At 48.9% G+C, this 19127-nt stretch overlaps 1 long non-coding RNA gene across 1 annotated transcript in view; it reads left to right on the top strand.

Annotated features, from left to right (window-relative positions):
- Nucleotides 1-490: 490 nt before the first annotated feature.
- Nucleotides 491-19127, top strand: part of LOC306641728 — a 222184-nt gene continuing 203547 nt past the window's right edge. The window contains exons 1-2 of the long non-coding RNA XR_013758268.1: nt 491-635; nt 8200-8311. This is a non-coding gene — a long non-coding RNA (uncharacterized lncRNA). The remainder of the gene's footprint in view (nt 636-8199; nt 8312-19127) is intronic.

The raw sequence follows: 19127 nt of genomic DNA on the forward strand, positions 1-19127 counted from the left end.
GGAGAGGAGAGGACTCACCAGGCCCTGAAGTGTTGCCATTTCCTTACACCCTTTGAAATGGTATCCCTGATATTGTGAGATTCTTCTTCATAGGTGGCCTCCGTCTATCTCACTCAGTGCAAGTTCATTCCCCAGTACAGCTGTTGCTTCTGTCCTGCGGATGCCACCTCTCCATAGCTTCAGGGGAGTCTGGAGGGAAGACCCACAGACACAACCTCAGTTTTGCCCTGTTGCATACTATCCTTGGCTCAGATTTGCTGTGACTCTAATAGAAAGTATGGCCTGTTGCTGGCGAAGGGTCTTCAAGGGCTGGGGATCCCTTCAAGGACTGGGGACTCCTCTCCCAGGCCTCTTGCCCAGTTTGGCTTTTTGCCCTTTGCTCCCTCCTATTAGTTCAGTCGGCGTCAAGAGGGAGACATAGTCAGATGACTGTGCCTAACTGAGGTGCAGAAGCCACAGTTCACAGTGTCTGCCTAAGTCCCCAGGCATGATGTAGGCTGTACTCTTGCCCTGGCTGGGCATCTGTTTACTCACCTGTCAGCAGAGTTAATAATACGACTCTCTTGCTGCATGATTCTTGCCGGGACCTGCTGGATCTGAGAAGGTGCCTCTAGAAGACTCTGGGACTAAGTAGGGTGAGTCACAGGGCATGGGCTTCTGGGGCAGCAGGCAGGGCTTGACCACTTTCAGGTTTTCCCCCAAAGGTGCCCTCTCATGCTTGGGGGCTCTGGAGCTGAAGACGGGAATGTACAAGCAAAACACCTGGACTCTCTGAGGAGACCCTCATCTCCAGGCAAGAGAAAGAACGAGAAATCTGCTTTGATCCTGCCCATGTCAAGCCCTGAGAATGAGGCCACAGAATTCTAGGTTCATCTTTTCTCTACCTCAGGAGGTCTGTACTGTGTTGCTGTAACAGAATACCCAAGACTTGGTCATTTATAAAGAACAGAGATTTCTTTTTTACCATTCTGGAGACTGGGGTGTCCAAGGCTCAGAGGGCACATCTGGCAAGGGCCTCTCACTGTCAGGTAGCCAGGGCTTTAGAATTTCTATGCCTATTCCAGTCTGAGTTCTCTGCTTCCTTCTCTGTTATATCTTGGGACTACATGTGGAATCTCATTTGGAGATAGAGTTTCTCAGTTCTTAAAGTTTGAAAACTTCTGGGCAGAATAGTCTCTAAGATAGCTTCCCTGTTTCCTCTGTGACTCTCTGAGCCAGGTCTCATCCCTGATCCAGTGTTCTCACAACCACGCCTCCTAGGCAGGTGGTGACCAAGTCTCTGTCAGGTAGTTTCTCCTGGGATTGGGACAGTCTGCTCAGACCCGTTGCCTTTGCTTGTTCAGGAGCGTGTCCCCAGTACAGATGGAGTGTGGACTGACTTCTTCATCTTGGCTTTGTAGGTTGCAGGCGATCAGTAATAGGGATGGGGCAGCTCATGCCAAGCAGAAAGACTTCCAGAAGGCCCATCCCCAAGACACTTGACTTGGACACTGCAGCCCATTGACCCCTGGTCCCTACAGGGGAGAGGAGTAGCCCCTGGTGAGGGGGACTATGCTAGGATGATGTCTTTGAGCCCCAAGATGAAGCTCCAGCACCACACAGTTACTAGTGAGCTGTCTGGGTGCCTGTTAGGACAGTTTTCCTGCTAGCACAGGGAGGCCCAGACAGGGACTACGGTGGGTAGTCCAGATGTCTGTTCAGCCCATTGTTCACTGGGATCTGGAATCTTTAACCTTTTGCCACTGCTTTCCTCTCATTTAAAAGCAGAGGGCCTTGTAATAAGGCCAAGATCTCATGACCTCCTCAGTTGTTGGCGGTGGCAGGTGGTAAGGGGATTATGTGATTTCCGAGGGATCGCTCTCCACCTCCAGTGCAGCATCCTCAGTCTTTCTTCCTTTTACAAAGCAAGGTGGTATTTAGAGGGTGGAGGGAACCAGATGGTGCTGGAAAAGAAGGATCGGTGGAGTGGGTGTGGGACGCGGAGTGAAGACATCAGGCCGGGTTGTCCACGGCTGCACTGGACGTCTGCGTGCCCACTAGAGGCCACCCCTACCACCCCTATCACCATGGCCACCAGAATGGAAGTGATCTCCACGTGTGCTCTGACTCTGGATGCATCTTTCATGCTTTGTGCTCAAGATTCAAAGTCCTGATAGAAGACATGTGATTGGCAGAGCTTACTCGCATGTCTGGTTCCTGACTGTACATGTTGTAGATGAAGTTTCTGGACCCCCTAACTTCCATAGAGAGAGGTGGCCGACGAGAAGGAGAGCTAAAAATGACCTTCTGTCAAGATTCCATAAAATAAGGAAATAAGGAACAGAGCTTTCTGTTCTGTTCTCCACACATAAGTAATCTGGGGCATGTAGCAGAAAGGCTAGCTAATTAACAGCACCTGGATGCAGAGCTAGCAGGTGTTTCCCAGGCCCCTTGCCACTGGCGTGGCCATGTTCTAACCAGTGAACATGAGTGGAGCAATTCCATTTCCCAAGGGTCACTTTTATGCATGTTCCTGCAAATGCTCTTCCATGATCCTCCCCTGGCTGCCCCGGCTGCTGTGACCCTACTACAGGTGGAAGATGCCTGAACCTAAAGACACAAGGGACTTGGGGGTCTAAACTACATCCTGGAGGAGAGGTGCCTGTCTAGACTGTTGAATGAAGAAAGAAATACACTTATTACATTAAAGCATTGTAGTTTTGAAGTTCACCTGTTTCTTACTGGCATTACCGTAAATGAATATAGGGTGACGGTAGGAAGAGAGAAGGAAGCTGGGCAGTAAAACAGTGGACACATCTCTACTTCCCAGAGAGGCAAAGTCCATGGGGAGGTTGGGATCAGACTGCAGAGGTCCTGAATGCCTAAACATCTGGTGGGGAACACAAAAGTCAGATCTTTTTTCTCTTTGTCATCATGAAACCAGTCAGAACAAGGAAAGTGAGAGAAGGAGATTATCTCCTTGATCTTTTTGGTTTGTTTTTGTTTTGTTGCTGAAGCAAATTCTTATAAGTAAAGTGGGGATGAGCAGGCAGAGCACAGGGATTTTCAGGCAGAGAGCTGCTCTCCGTGATGCTAGCACTGCGGGTGGATCCTGTCATCGTGCATCTGTCCACACCTGGAGCATGGACAGCACCAGGTGAGCCCTGATGGAAGCTGTGGACTCGGTGAGAATGGTGGGTGGCTGCAGGTCCAGCAGTTGTGACACAGGCCCCATGGAGTTGCCGGTGATGGGCTGGGCTGGGCATGTGTCTGGTCAGGGGGTAGTGAGAAATCTCTGCTCAATTTTCCTGTGACTCTAAAGTGACCAAAAAGTAAAACTGAAAGGCAAGTGATGGACCTTTCTCAGCATCCATTTTTCATTCTTTCCAGTTTTGCACAGGTCACTGTTGGGTTCCAAATTCACCCAAGACAAACACACTTCTTGAAGACAGGAGCCATGTCTCAATACTTGGCTTCCCTTAAGCCAGAGCCCAGCATCGGATGGATAGAGCGAGCTCTCTGGTTTTGTTGAGGGAGAGATTTACCTCAACTCCTTCCATTCCTGCCCCTGCAGGACCTGTGAGGTCATTCTTTCCCCTCTGAGTGAAGGATGGGGACCAAGAGTCCTCAGGCAGATCCATGACCTTCCTGTGCAAGGCCCCTGTATCCACTGGGGTTATGGGAGGGATAGTCTGAGTTTGGTCCCATCATTATAATTCTTCTGCTTCCCTAGAGCTCTTGACGCCTCGTGATGACCTTCACTCACGTCCAGACTCCCTCCTCACACCAGCAGGCTTCAGCCTCTGCAACTCAAGTCAAGGGCAGCTCTCAGGTGTCTGCAATTCACGCAAGTCAAGAGGTTTATTGTGGCCTCAAACATTTTGCTGTGGTAGAAAGGAGGCTGGCACTTGTTGGATGTCAGGGCTTCCTTATTAAAAAGGAGTGAATACATAGAACTGGATGCAGCCAGTTGTGTCCTGCTGGGGATGGTTTTGGAAAAGCCAGAAGGCTGCCTGCATGGAACCCTCCTCATCTGATCCCAGAGAGTGTGGGCCTCTCTGATTGGATCAAACCTCTGACTCTGACTTTCCAACAAGGTTTATGGCTATAATAAAAACGTTCGGAGTTCTTAAAATGATCAGGTGTGGAGAAAAATCTGGAGCCCTGGGGTTTCCTTCCGTCTCTGCTTGGGGTTCCTTGGACCTGTGGCCACCTGTCCTGTGTGCCCTCAGGCCCTCTGTTAGGCTTCACTTTCACACCTGGGAAAATACATTTTAGGCAAAAACCAAGTTTGCATGAAGTGACAGGATTTCCAGCTTCGACTTTCCCTGCACCTGTGCTGGGAGGTCTGGTGACGGAGTCTGAGGGTCCTGCACCACAGTCGGAGCACCAACCCCATGGGTGACAGATTGCAGAGAGCTGGGCTGAATCTAAGAACGGTGAGCCTCCCCAAGTGCAGGGATGAAGGAGGAGAGTAGCCACGGCCTCCTGTTCCGGCTGCCTTCTTCCTCCCCAGGGCCTCATGCTTGAGCCTCAGGATGGGAGCTGGCCGACAGCCATTAGGAATGCCAAAGATTCCTACACCCTCCGGCCAGTGCCGAGGGCCCATCCTGGCAGCAGCCTAGTGGTGGCTGCTTTGGCAGCAGCTGTGCTGACAGGAACTGCAGGTTTGAGCAGGGGTACTGGCTCTATGTGAAGCAGTGCTGGTGACAGTGGCTGTGGCCCTTGGTGCCAGGGCCATGGTGGCTCTGCCTGTCCCTGGGAGTCATGATGCAGGAGATGGGAGGCCCTTTTAGCTTTCTGATACCAACAGTGGCAGGAGCCTTGGGGACACCATGTGGTGACGGAAGTGGGCATCAGTGAAGATGCCACGTTTTAAAAAGGCAGGCATTTCTGGCAACGTCGATGGGATATTGGAAAGACATTCTCACTGAGAGGACAGGGAGACCTGAGAATAACGTGCTGAAGGACAGGCTCAGTGTTTGTACCAACATGGCAGAGCCAGCTGAAGCCACACCCATACCTTGAGGGAATGATTTTCTCCCTTTCCCTGGCCCTGGCTCTTCTTCTAAAATATTCTCTACGTTTTACTTTCCAAGACCAAAGGCATATTGGCGTAATCCATTCCCCACAGCTCAATTTGGGTTCATTCAGTCGAGTTCAACAGGTATTTACTGAGCAAAGAAGTCCTGTGCCTGGAAAATGGAGAATATACATAAAAGGCAGATGTCGTTGTTGCTCCAAAGAGGTTGATGATCCGCTGGGGCTGGAGGCAGAGCAAGCCAAGTATGCCTGGGCCCACCACATGCACACACCTCTGAACACACACGCCCATAGACAGACACACCCACACCCACACACTACACACACTCATACCCTTTTTAAAGGTTATATGTCTTTAAAACACATTAGGAAAGGGAAGCGGTAAATGTGGAGAGTTCCACTCTCCCCAGAACCCCTCAGGGAGGCTCAAACAAGGCCCCCTTTTTGTCCCCACAGGACAGGGGCAAGTGGCAGACTACACTTCCTGTTTGTCCTGCCCTTTTCTCCTTGAAGTACAGCTCAAGGCTGTGTGAGGTTTGCCAATAGGCTAAGGCCATCAGATGATGTTGTGGGTTGAACTGTGTCCCTGTGCTACCCAGGACAGTGACCTTATAGGAAATGGGGTCTTTGCAGATTTTATGATTGAGTAAAGACGAGGTCACCCTGGATTAAGTGGGCCCTAACCCAATGACTGATGAATTTAAAAGCAGAGGGAAATCTGGATGCAGGCGGTAGACCCTGGTGCAGACCCAAGTGCTGCAGTTCGCAGGCCAGAGAATGCCAAGGAGCACCGGCAGCCAGCAGCTGTGCCAGCCAGGAGAGGCGAGGAAGGAGCCTCCTCATGGCTTCAGGGGGCAAGTGGCCCTGCGGACACCTTGAGCTTGCTTTCTGTTCTCCACAGCTGTGAGGCAATGCAATTCTGTCATTTCCAGGCTGCCCTTGTGTGGAACCTGTTCCAGCAGCCATAGGAAATAAACTCAGACAGAATTCCCTTGCAGAATGGGAAAAAGATGGAGAAAGCAGGTACCATTTTCCACCCAGCTGGAGGAAGATGATGGGCACGGAGCCTCCCTTCATCAGGGTCCCCCCTTGGCACGCTCCAGCACTGCTCTCTCGCCCTGCCCTCGGGACCGTCCGTGCTCTCCTTGTTCACTATTCTTTTGGTGATGCTTCACACATGCAGACGTGGCACAGGGGATATGTCCTTCTCCAAGAATTGCAGCTGCTCATCATGTCAAGATTGATGTGTTCACTGTAGAGTAAGCACAGTGGGAGCCTTCAGCAAGCCAGCCATGGGGCCATGCCACCTTGGACCGAGGTGGTGAGTGCATGCACATCACGTGTGGCACCTTTGGGATGGCCCCACCAATGCCTACCAGAGGGCACGAGGACGCTTCATATTTTACAGTTGCCATGGGACACACACACACACACACACACACACACACACAATTGCTATTGTCAGAGGCCCTAGGTTCCCTCCTCTGAGGGTCAGACGCTCATGGGTTTCTGCCTGGAATTACCTATGCTATGCTAGCTCTTAACTCCTCCAAAGCCCTGTGCCTCTTACTGTGCGACTATTCCATAAAGCAGAAGCAGTTAGTGACAGATTTGGAATGCAAGCTCTTTGGAGTAGAAGATTCTTTAAAACAGGCTCTGTTCTGTGGGTAGATATTCAGGTCACATATCTCTTCCGCTCTGCAAGCATATGAGCTGAGCAGATGCCCGAGGTAGAGCATGATTGAGAAGTGAGTGATCTTATTATTGGACTTAGTGACCTGGGAATGCATAGAAATGAAAAGAATATTTTTTTCATTTTTTCAAGACATAATTTCTATTTCCAGCCCCTCCTCAGGGATGGCACCACACTTATGTCCCCGATCACAGGACGTGTGGCCCTGTAGCACGCTTGTCTGAGGAAGCTCTTCCTGCTTCTTTCTACAGAATCCCAGAAGTGGAGAAGCAGAACATGGAGTCTGCCTCCTGATGTCTGAGCAGGCCCCCACCACCAGCTCAGCTCTGTTTAGATAGCTCATTTTCTCTCCTGGTCTCCCTAAATCCTGTTTATCCTCCTCTTTCTCTCGCCCACCTGTTGACTGGCATGTTCTTTGCACCTTGGATGTTTCCTCCACCGCCCGCCTCTTCCTTGGCTGCACTACTATCTGCTCAGTTGTTCTTGATACCACATAATTTGGTTTTTGATTGTAAGGCATTAGAAGGATTTAAAGATGTCAGTTTATTGCTTTCTAGATTACAGTCAAACCCTCTTAATATCACTGTTGTCTCAGCCCAGTCCCCCATCTTGCCCAAGCTGCGGGAGCCTTGGGCCCTGCCACTTCCCTCTCAGCCTCTAGAGGTGCTCTTGGCACAGCCTATCAGGGCCTTCTCCACCCCGTACCAGTCCTGCTGGGTGCTGGCTGCCCTGTGCTCACCTAGGCGCATATCCTAACAAGCTCTGCCTCAAGCTGAGGCCTGGCTCCTACCCCAGCTTCTGCAGGCTGGGGTTCTTTCCTCTTGTTGTTATTGAGCTTAAGATTAGAGATCCTGGGTAACCAAGGAAGAGAGCAAAAGGTTCATGGAACTTCTGGACTTTGGCTCAGTTCCTGTTTGGAGTGAAGAAATTGTGTGTGTGTGGTGGTTGGAAGGTGATGAGGGAGGGAAAGTTTTGCCTACATTCGGTGATTCGGGAGCACTGAGCTGTGGAGTCCATGAGCTAAAAGGCCTGGTCAAAGTGCTGCTATTTGAATATGGCTTTGTGTGAGTTTTATTTTAATGTCTCTGTCCCTCAGTATTCTCAGCTATGACTTGGGTGAATACCTGTCTTTAAAAAGGCTGCTATGAAAAATAAAGGAAAAGAAATATATGCATACATATGTGTATGTGTACAAATATATACATGTATAATAACTTAGATAATAATAACTGGTAAAACACTTAATACATGTTATTTATGACTATTATTGCATAGGAAACACAGCCTTAGAGATATGGGACCTCAGCCTCCATAACTTTTTTGCTGTGTGAATATAGTCATATTTTGAATACTTTATTATGATCACTTACTTATTATGTGTATTTTAATCATTATCATTTATTATCGATTGCTTGATACCTTTGAGCCAGTGCAACCTCACTGGGAATGAGGTTGAGAATTGCTGTTCTGTGTCCTTCATAAAGGTCAGATGAGATGTAAATGTACAGAGTAAAGTGATTCTCTGGGCGAAGAAGAAGCAGAGGAGCTCCCTGCAACCTCGCCAGCCAGCGGTGCAGCGCGCAGACACCTGACCGCGTAGGTACTGCTCTTTCCTGCCATGCCTTTGCTCTTGTACTGTGGTCCTGACAGAGGCTCTCTCCTAGTCCCCTCAGTACCAGCCATCTGCCAGCACTAGTGAACTACTAGTAAGACTGTGGTCAAGACTACTGCTTTTCTGTAGGGAGTGAGGACAGAGGCTGGTATCAAAGCTTTGAACTAGTTGTGCCCTTTGCTTAAATCATTTTACCAATAACTTGTACTGGTTGGGTTAAGAAAACTGCCATGCAGGCAGCTCAAAAGTTCTGTAAGTTCCAAGGAGCACAAACATGCCAAATGAAGGATGCCAAGGCTAACTTTCTTGTGTTTTGTGGCTAGGTCTCAGTAATGACTCTGGGGCCATACTCCAGGATAAAGCTAGCTGGCCTCATGAGCAGATGCTCACAGAAGACAGGGAGAGTGCTTTCATTACAAGGGGGCTGACTTAGTGAGTTTGGCTGTTAGTAAGAGCCCTTTCTGTGCAATGAACAGTGACGGTCATTGCCTATGCACAGGTTAACAGGTGAATAGGAAGTATGTAGAGTACTGGAGGAAAAATGTCTTTAGTTCGTGAAACATGGTGGCTTAAAAATCTGGCAGATGGGCGAACAGGGGCACTTAGATCTTTCTGAAAGACCCCTGGACAGGAAGTGGATAAGAGACACGTCCAGCTGGGTCAGGGTGGAGATGCCACTTCCCTCTTGGGACCTTGGCAGCTTCACCTGTAGCTGGACAACATGGGTTCTGAGGCTCTTTCCAGCTCCAACGTTCTACAAGTTCATTATTTCCTGTCTTCTAGATACCTCTGGCGAGCAGCCCAGACTAAAACGTTCTCTGTGAAGGATCCAGTTACCTACTTTCTTACCAGGGCTTTTCATTCATCTTCATTCTCTGGTACAGGATAAATATATGCTCTCAGCTACTTAGAAAACTCTGTTCCTCAATTTTTCTTCTTAAACATTTAAATAAATGAAGTCTGGCATGTGAAGTTCTTAGCACGATGTCTGGCTCGTAATAATGTATTCATAAGTGTGTGTAATATACAGATTCTCCCAATAATGTCTTCCTCTAACTTTTTCTCTAAGTCTAAATATCTGTGTCATTTAAAAATATTTTCTATTTTGTGAAATCCAGGTCTACTTTGCATGCTCTTTGCAAGAAAAAGGGTTTTTTTTTGTTTGTTTTTTTGTTTTTTTTTTTTTGTTGTTGTTGTTGCTTTTTTACCCCAAGCACTTCCTATGTTCAAGTTCACTGCACCCTGGACCCCAGTCGCTTCAAAGTGCCCAGCACTGTATCAGATTCTGACTAAATCAAGGCATCTGCCTTCAGAGAGCTGTCAACCCCAGGAGCAGGCGTTTTCTGGAGATCCAGGCTTAGCTCAGTTTGGATGGGATATGTGAATTTGGGACGTGGATACAGGCAGGGGCAGCTTACCTAGGAGGTCAAGGAGTTGACATCTTCCAACAGTGCTATTCCAGTGAGCAAATGCAACTCCATCACAGACGGGCTTGCTCCTTTGGATCTGGACTCCTCTCAGATTTGCAAAAGCGATTCGAGGTGGATCTCCTGTGTTAATAACGAGGACAGCGGGACATTCGCTGACTACTCCTGAGGACCTTCTCCCAAGATGCCTGCAGCCCCAGCCTCACTCCCCTCCCCCAGAGTGCATGCTAAGGGACATGGTTGTTTTCAAGGGAGGAAATGCCAACTTAAAGGGCTATGAATGGATGATGGGGGAGGACAATTGGCCTTGGGGAGAGTGGCACGTCCCTGGTTGGACCAGGATTATAGCCTGTGCTCCATGAGCTCCACAGAGGCCCCGCAGATGATCTTGGGACGGGGCTGGGAAGAGCAGGAGTTGGACCTAACTCGGACCCAGCTGCGCTCTCTCTTAGTTCAGAAGATCCCACGGGGAGTCTTTGTATTTGTTCTAACTGGACAAAACTTTCTATTTACTAACAGAATGATATGCAAAATGCTGGGCAGGATGAACCCAGAGCTTTCACTTGGACAGCTTGACTAGAGAGGGACTGGGAACCACAGGGATAATGGTCCCCATGACAGGGGTCTCCCAGTGCTGGGCCTTCTACCTCTTGCTGTACCTAAATCTTGGACTCTTACCAATCTTACCACCTTCTCTCTGGGGGGGGGGGGGAGTGGGAGGAGAGATAAGTCTTTCCTGAAGAGTGACAGATTGAAGAAGATGGAAAGAGGTGCAGGATGTGAATATCGGCCTTAAAGAAAAGCCAGACATGGAGCCATAATGCCAGTGGGTGCTGATGATGGCTTTCTGAAAATTGGAAAAATGCTCCTTTGCCCACTCTGGTGCCTCTGGCAAAATTTGTTCCATATTTGTGGCACTTGAGCTAAAATAGTAGCCGACCCCTGCTTTAAAGGGTAATAACTTCTAACGCTGATCCAGATTGCTGTTGCCAGCAGGGACTCGGCGAGACAGATGCCCTGTGGCTGAAGGATTAGCAGGATTCCCGGTGTGCCAGCCTCGGGGAGGGAAGGAAGGGCAGAAGCAAGAAGAGAAAGGCTGGGGAAGCAGGCGATCAGATGCGGGAGTTCGCGTAGCCTCTTCCTTCATTTGGAAGGATTTAATGAGCTGCCTCTGAATGTCAGTCATTGTTCTGGTCATCATCCTGTTCATCTTCACAATAACCCATGATGTGTTTTCTTTGTTTTATAAAGGAAAATTAAAAAAAAAATAAAAAACCCAGGAGCTCAAAGTATATTTCTAAAGGTAGAAAAGAGAAGACTTAACTTCTATTCTGCCTGATTCAAAACCTTGCTGCTTGCCATAGAGTATTCTACCAGGGAACTAAAAATGACTGGGATATAAAATGTGCTCTCCGGTGGCAATATTTATGGGATATGTGGGCTTGAGCCAGGGACTGTTCTGGGCTGTGGGGGCGTGGCTCAGATGGAGGCCCTGGCTCCAGGAGAGCAAGTACAGAGGACCGTCCAGCAGTGAGCAGGAGGAGGGCTAGGAAAGGCCAGCACAGCTCAGGGGTGTGGAGAAACACAAGACTGGGGCCACTGGGAGGTGGCCACTCTGGGAAGAGATCTCCTTGAGGGGTGGCCTCTCTGTAGTGAGGGAGCAAGACCACGCATGTGCAGGCAGATGTTCACACTCAGCAAACATCTGTGCAGTTCCTACCATGCTTCAGACTGCTCTGGGAACTCCCAGCTGTCATTTCAGTTAATCAGTACAGGGCCCTGGGAGGGCGTCATCATCGTGACCCTGTTTGGGGGAGGGATTGGGATGTGGAGAGAGTGAGCAGGCAGAGGTGCTCAGCGGAGTAGTTTAGGAGGAGCTTAAACCCGGGTCCCTTGACCCCAGGTGCAGGTTCCTGACGATCTCCTTCATCACAGAGGCATTTTCTTGGCAGACCTGACAAGGCCCTCAAGAATCAAGGGCACAGAGTCCTATTAATGTTTAGCCAAGCAAGAGGCAGGGGGCAGGTGCTGAGCCCAGAAAGGACATTACTTATAAAGTCAGCACCAACCCAAGATGAGAACAAGGTTTTTTCTTTATTTAAATATGTGTATTCAAAAATGTTTGCTGAGTAATAGCCTCAAGGGAGCACTCTGCCTGCCATGGATGCTTTCTAGTGCTTTCTATGAGTTCACGCACGTGAGAGCACAGCTGCCCTATGAGGAAGGAAACCATTGTCATCTCCATCTTACACATAAGAAAACTGAAAAGTACCCTCCCGGGACTTCAGAGCAGGAGTGCCAGACAAGGGTTCCAACCAGGCACCCCTGCGCAGGGAAGCCACCGAAGCCACCACCATTCTCTTCCTCCCGCAGTGACTATGCCCTAAAAGGTGAGGCATGAGAGTCCTCACAAGTGGGAAAGAGGCAGCTCCCGGGACTCTGACTGGGGAGCCGCAGAAGGTGAGAGATCACGTGACAACAACCTAGAATGGACTCTGGCCCCTTCCGCCCCTGTTGCAGCCCATTTGTGCCACTATAATAAAATACCTGAGATCAAGTAAGTTATAAATACAGTCACGTGCTGCAATATGGCAATGACAGACCACGTATAGGATGGTGGTCCCGTAAGATTACGTCACTATCTTGTCTGTGTTAAGTATGCTCTGTGATGATCACGCGGAGGTGAAATTGCCTAACAACACATTTCTCAGACTAGCCCTTCTATCAAGTGACATGGGATTGTATTAGAAACGGATTTCTCACCGCTCTGGAGGCTGGGAAGTCCAAAGTCCAGGAGCCATACGTTCAGTGTCTGAGGAGTCCTGGTCTCTGCTTCCAAGATGGTGCCTTTGCTGCTCTGTCCTCACATGGAGAAGGCACAGAAGCTCAAAGGGGACTTTGCTAGTTCCTTCAAGCACTTTTATAAGGTCACTAATTCTATTCATAAGGGAGGAGTCCTCAGGGCCTCCTCACCTCCTAAAGGGACAACCTTTTAATACTGTTGCACAGGGGATTAAGTCTCAACATGGATATTGGAGGGAACACAGATGTTCCAACCATAGCAATCCCCTTGCACCACTGAGGAGGAATCTAGAATGCAAAGCAGCCAGAGAAGGGAGGGTGTGACTCTGGGGCCCAGGGTCTCCCGCAGGGATTGCACTCAGAGGAAGAAGACCCTAAAACTGGGCTTCCATTTCTTATTCAGAGGCTGTGGAAATGAAAACCAGAGTTCCAAGAACAAAGTGAGTAGGAAACGAGTGGGGAGGAGACTGCCTAGCAGCCGGAGACAGGGAACTGGGCAGCGTAGGCTGCCGGCTTGACCCCAGGTTGCCCAGCCATGGTGTAGGGGAGGCCCTGGGCCCCCACAGGTGCCCTTGACTGTGACAGTAGGGGAGAAAAGCCAGCTCTGTCCCATCTCGTCTTTGGCTCCACTGAAGGGAGACATCTGCTTTGCTCTGGCTAATTCAGTGTGGGAAGCCTGGCTTGCTCTCTGGTGTAGATAGCAATTCCCGCTGGCTGGCAGACAGGCTGGGGAGCCAGGGGCTCAGCTGCATCCCTCCCTGGCTAGCATTCCATCACCCAGCAGCCTCCTGCCCAGACGGGCTGCAGCTGGCCAGGCCCTATACACAGGAGCCTGAGGCTCCAAGCAGGGCTCCTACCTGAGAGAGATGCTGCAGACTTCATCACACAGGCTCAGAGGGTAGCTTCCCAGAACAGGAGGACTCTGCTCGGAGACCCCTAACACAGTTGTGACCAGAAAGTCACCAATGGAATTGGGAGGTCAGAGGTGGTGTCCTGGGCTAGATGTGCTGAAAACCAGAGGGTGAAGGGCAGGCTTGTCAAGGATGAGCACGGTTCCTGGTACGGCCACTCTGGTGCAGGTGGGCACTCCACAGAGCAGCACAGCTGAGCCCCGACAACCTTCATGACTGATCTCCACTCTGGGGCAGGTGCATCTCCCAAGGTCACCATCTTCTGCATGGATGCAGTAAGGCTACCTTATCATTCCCTGGGGCTTTTTATTACATTCCCCAGGAAAAGTACTTGGGTCTCCATACTTGTCTTCTGTGGAATGACACGGAAAGAAATGTTCATGTTTCTTTTCTGAAGGCCCAACCAATTCCCTGATCTTGCTGCTGCTCTCATGCTCCAGGCAACAAAGAAAACAAAGACCTCTTTCTTAGATTCCTATTTAGGTCTTTCTCACCCTGGGTGCAAGCACATACCTAAGGGACATTTAACTTCTCCTTAGAAGATTGACAAGTTGAACTAGCTTGACAAAAACCCAACGCAAATTAGCTTAAGTGAAAGGAGTGTTTATTGGCTCAGGTAACGAGGTGTTCAGGGCTGGTTAGATCGAGAACCTCAAAGCCTCTGGGCTCCTTTTCTCCCTGAATTGGGCTGTTCTTCCTGCATCATTTTTTGTAACTGTGGATGGATTTCCCCATTAAGCCTGGAAAGGTGACTCTGGTCACCTGTTTCATGGTTCCTATTTCTGCTTGGGATATGCACCCAGCCCCCAAACCCCTACTGTATTTAGAGGTATGAGGAACTTCCATGGCCAGGAAACACCCAGGGCAGTGCCCAGGATGGGCGATGGGCAGGTTCGGGTTCTAGCAGAGAAGAATGGGGTGGGGAGCGTATTCAACAGGCAAATGTTAGCTCTCAGTCTAGCACAGTGGTGTTTCACCTTGTGGCACCAGAGCAGGAGGGAGATTTGGGGCAGGGGTCCCTTTTACCTGTTTCACTAACATAACAGGTAGACCCTGGTTGGTCAGTGGGCTGACAAATCTTGGAACTGTCCAGCCACAAACCTTCTTTTCCAGCTCTGGCAACCTGCCCCCCCTCAAGGCTATTCTTCCTCTAGGGAACTTCTGTCCATCACTGTTCTTAAAACTTATTAGGGCTGCCTCCTTGGGTCCCCCAGCTAGTGCCTTCTGTAACTCCAGCCTTCCTGTCCTGGTGGCAGTCAGCTGGCTCTCCAGAATTGTCCCCAGACATCAGCTCTATTATGTAATGAGGCCACCAACTCCTGCTGAGTCAGGTTGGGACAGAACCCAAGCCCAGCCCAGGCATGAGTGAGACAGGTTCTTCCTTATCTCCTTGTGAGGGTGAGCACTTGAGGTACATTATCCTCAGGGTCATCTTTAAGAATTTCTCCCCCTACCTCCCAGAATATAAGTCCCAGATCCAGAGTCCACCCTTAGCAAATTTCTTAGTCATTTGGTCAATGCAATTTCACATTATCTGAGTTGAAAGGGAAATGATGAGTCATTTATTCCAGCCAACCAGCTTAAATGTCCCTCTGGCATCCTGACAAGTGATTGTCCTCCCTGAGTTGGACCATTTGGGGGAAGTTCCCATTATTAGACAACACTGACTGTTGGCGCTTTTGCTCTCTGCTGGTCTTTTTCTTCAAGGCCCTGAGAGCAACGTGTAGGGCCAACACCCTTATTTTAAATGTCAGGGAGTCCGTAGGCAGCTTCTTTAGGATGGCCAGAATATTTGAGCCCTGATTATCTGTAAGGTGGGTGGAGGGAAGACGTGATCTCCCAGTCACTGCAGAGGCTCCGCTAGTCCACACTCAGAGACTGTGGTGTGGGAGGGGGCCCTGAGACTTCGTCCACCCTTGTCCTCTCTCCTCCGGGACGGGGCTAAGCTGTGTCATTCTTTAGGGTAGCTGCTGGGTCACCACGCCTAACACTCCTGGACTCCCTGACTGCAGAATCCACTCTGGCCTCTCTATAGACCGTGGCAGTGAGTGGCCTATGGCAAGAGGAGTGTAGGCACAGAGCGGGCAGCTCAGAGCCACGGTGGGTAGAGCCACTTAAGACTGCACACGGCACCTAGCTTCCCCACCTTTGCTATGGGGAAAGAGTCAAGCCAGGAAAATCATCTCCCAAACAGTGTCTCCAACCTGGAAGAACCTGGGTTCTACCCACTTACTCTCTTAATGCTGCCCGCCTTCCATCTCACGGCGAAGCACCCAGCCCTGTCCCTTCCTCTTCCCTAACACTCTCCCTTTCCTGGATTCGCAGAGCCCCCCAGAGTACTGCTGAATGGTTCCCGAAGACAAAGCCTGTCCTGGCTCCCTGTCTTCACAGCACCAACTTTGGGGAAGGTCAGAAACTGTGCAGAAGGGAAGGGAATAATATGGCTTGCTTGAAGGGTTCCCTGGCTACGATGGCTTTGGATGGATGGTGGTCAGCTATGTAGACCTTATCTGCTGCTCCTTCCTTCTCTGCTTGGTCAGAGTGCTACCTTATGTGGTCTTCTCACCAAACCTCTTCCTTGGAACGGTGCTATGACATTGGCCTTGGGTAGCCTGGGAATTGAGGACTCTCCTTGGCTATTCTGGACTCACCATCTTCCAAAATGGAGGCCTAGGTCCCTTCCCTGTTCTGTCAAAAAGCCATAGTTATACCTTTTGAGTTGCTGTGTCCAAGTTCAGCTTCTGGAGGGGTGGATACTAGGGCTTTCTGAAATACGAACCATGCTATAGATTTTCAATGGGAAACAACATGATGGTGACTGGCCACACTGTGGCTTCTCATTCTTTGGGGGCAGCTGAATGCCCGAGGAATACTGGATTTCTTCTAGCTGTGTGGATGTAGAGTAATGCCAATACAGTGGAGGGCTAGGGACTGGAGTGATCAAGGTCCAGGGCCAGTGATTACCAGCTTTCACAGAGTAAATTGTAACAGAGAAGAGGATCGGAAGATAAGGTACCAATAACTGATCTTGGCCCAATATTATTCTTACCTAATACGTTTGGGTTAGGTAAAATACATATGGTTATGAACCAATCAATAAGTATTTTGTAGATATCTTCTGGGCTTTAAGCATTTTACCTCTAAGAACTAAGGAAGCATAAAATCTGATCCAGGGATTAAGAAAGCAGAGCTGAGATCCTGTCTTTAGTACTCTAAGTTTTCTCCTATTGATGGCTTCTAGCTACTAACAAGCAGGTCTAGAAAATGGGCTTTGGATCTATATTGCCAACCTCAGAACACAACCCAAGCTCCAGAGACATACTCCAATCACTGCTAGACATTTATGTTACAATACCTATTTGTACCTTCCCCAAACTTGACCTGTCCCAAACCAAATTCATCCACCAATCTTACCGTTATGGTTTGGATGTGGGGTGTCCCCTGAAAGCTTGCGTGTGAGCCAATGCAAGAAGATTTGGAGATATAGCCTTAACCTAACCAGGGAATTAATCCTTGTTGGGATTAACCGAGTGGTAACTGGAGGCAGGTGGGGTGTGGTTGGAGGAAGTGGTTCATTGGGGGTGTGGCTATGGGGTACATATTTTGTAGCTGAAGAGTGGCGTCGCTCTCTGCTTGCTGATCACCATGTGAGCTGCTTTCCTCTGCCACACTCTTCCACCATGATTTCAGCTTCACCTTGAGCCCCAAGGATTGGAGTCTGCTGGCTGTGGATTGAGAACTCTGAAAACGTGAGCCCCTAAATAAATCTTTCCTCCTCTATTATTGTTCTGTGTGGGTCTTTTAGTTACAGCAGTGAAATAGTTGACTAAAACACTCACTTTCCCACCACCCTTCCCAAACCCATTCATCTTCCAAAGCTTGACATCTTTCTACCTACAATCATTTTCTAATCTTCCTTTAATCAATGTCCCACTATTCTTCAGTGCAGCTCAGATCCCATGTTTTCCATGTATCTAATATCTGGGTGCAATGGGCCAGTTTTTGGAAATTACATTCTTTAAGGTCCAGACGCATGTCACTTCCTGTGTGAAGGCCCCATAATCCTTACAGGCATGAGGATCTCATCCTCCTCTGGGACCCCATCCTTTTCTCTGAAACTTTTTTGGCTCTTTACATGTTCTTTTCCTTTCAAAAGCAAGTCTCTACTGTCTTTGTTGCTCTGAAACATTCCCACTTTCTAAGACACCTGGTACCTTTACGTCCAGCTGAAACAATCCTACCTCCTGAATTTCTCCTTTGCTGAACTGCCTGGTGCCTTCTTGGTGGCCTTCTCATCTGATGATGACGGATCACACATCCTGCTTCCTTGAAGGTGACACATTCTCACTTAGTGACTGCTATTGAAACACCCCACGTGCAGGTCCAAGTGATAAGAAAATCCATCTTACTGGCTTCCCAAAAGTGGATAGCATAAGAGTCGAAGACATTTGCTTTTGATATTTTTGATTTGAGTCCTTGGATCCTTACTAGATGTGTGACCTTGAGCAAGCACTTAACTTGTCTGGGCCTCAAGTTTCCCCGGCTGTAAATGGGATGGCAATGTTAGCCTTGAAAGCTTCACGCTGTGCTCTCTCCAACCTCTGTGAGTTTGCACACTCACGTCGGTGGCTCTGCTCTCTCCCCAGGGAGAGAACATCTCATTCCTCAGGCCTCCGCTTAGGTGCCAGCTCGCTGGGCAGCCCACCAGGCCTAAGACTTGGGTTAGGTGCTTTTCCCTGTGCTCACTTACTCCAGGACCTCTGCTCTGTCGCCACACTTGGCTCTGAGCTATAGTGGTCTGTTTCTTCCCTCTTCTCCCCACTTTGAAGACAGGAACCAGGATTTGTTAGCTGTTCCATCCCACCTTGGCTCTGCCCTATCCACTTTTGATTCAAAGAAAGTAAAAATAAAGTGAGCCTCATTAGGCAAGGAAGTTGCAATTCATATTAGTTAGGAAGCGTCAGTACCTCACTGAGTGCTTATTACCTCACATGTGACAGTGAGGCTATAGGTTCCCAGCTCCACTGTGTACTGCGTTAGGCACCGGCAGCAATCTGCTGTTGATAAAGAAACTGAGTGATATATTATCTGTCTCATGCCAAATTCAAATAGTTTCCAATTTCATGGAATTTGTGATCAGTTTTGTGAAGGTAGAGCTACCCAAATCTCCAAGAGAATTCGTTTTCTTAGGGGATTCTCATCAGTAAGAGCGATTCTGACAGTTTGTGTGGCACCATTAGTTGTAAACAATTAAAAAAAAAAATCTCAGCCACACATAAATTCATTATGAAAATCTAGGCACTTTATCATAAAAGCAACAATCACTATGGTGTTATTGTTACCTTCTGTTTATTTTAGACATTGCCACTTCTGAAATGACATTTATTGTACATGGTGGCTCTCAGGAAGTTCCAGGTTCAGATGTCCCATGTTCCAATGCCATCCCTGATATGCACCAGCTGTGTGATGATGGGCACATTATTCTTTCACTCTGTTCCTCAATTTCCTAGTCTACCAAATGCAGTAATAGCATTTATATTAGGATGATCATATGGGTTAAATGAGCTAATACAGTCAAGGGCTTTGGTACTGCCTAGCACCTGGTATACATACTCTATAAATGTTAGCTGTTATTATTTACCCAGGGTGAATCAAACAGA

This window comes from Sciurus vulgaris (assembly GCF_902686455.1).
Source record: "Sciurus vulgaris genome assembly, chromosome: 12".
Taxonomy (NCBI): Eukaryota; Metazoa; Chordata; class Mammalia; order Rodentia; family Sciuridae; genus Sciurus; species Sciurus vulgaris.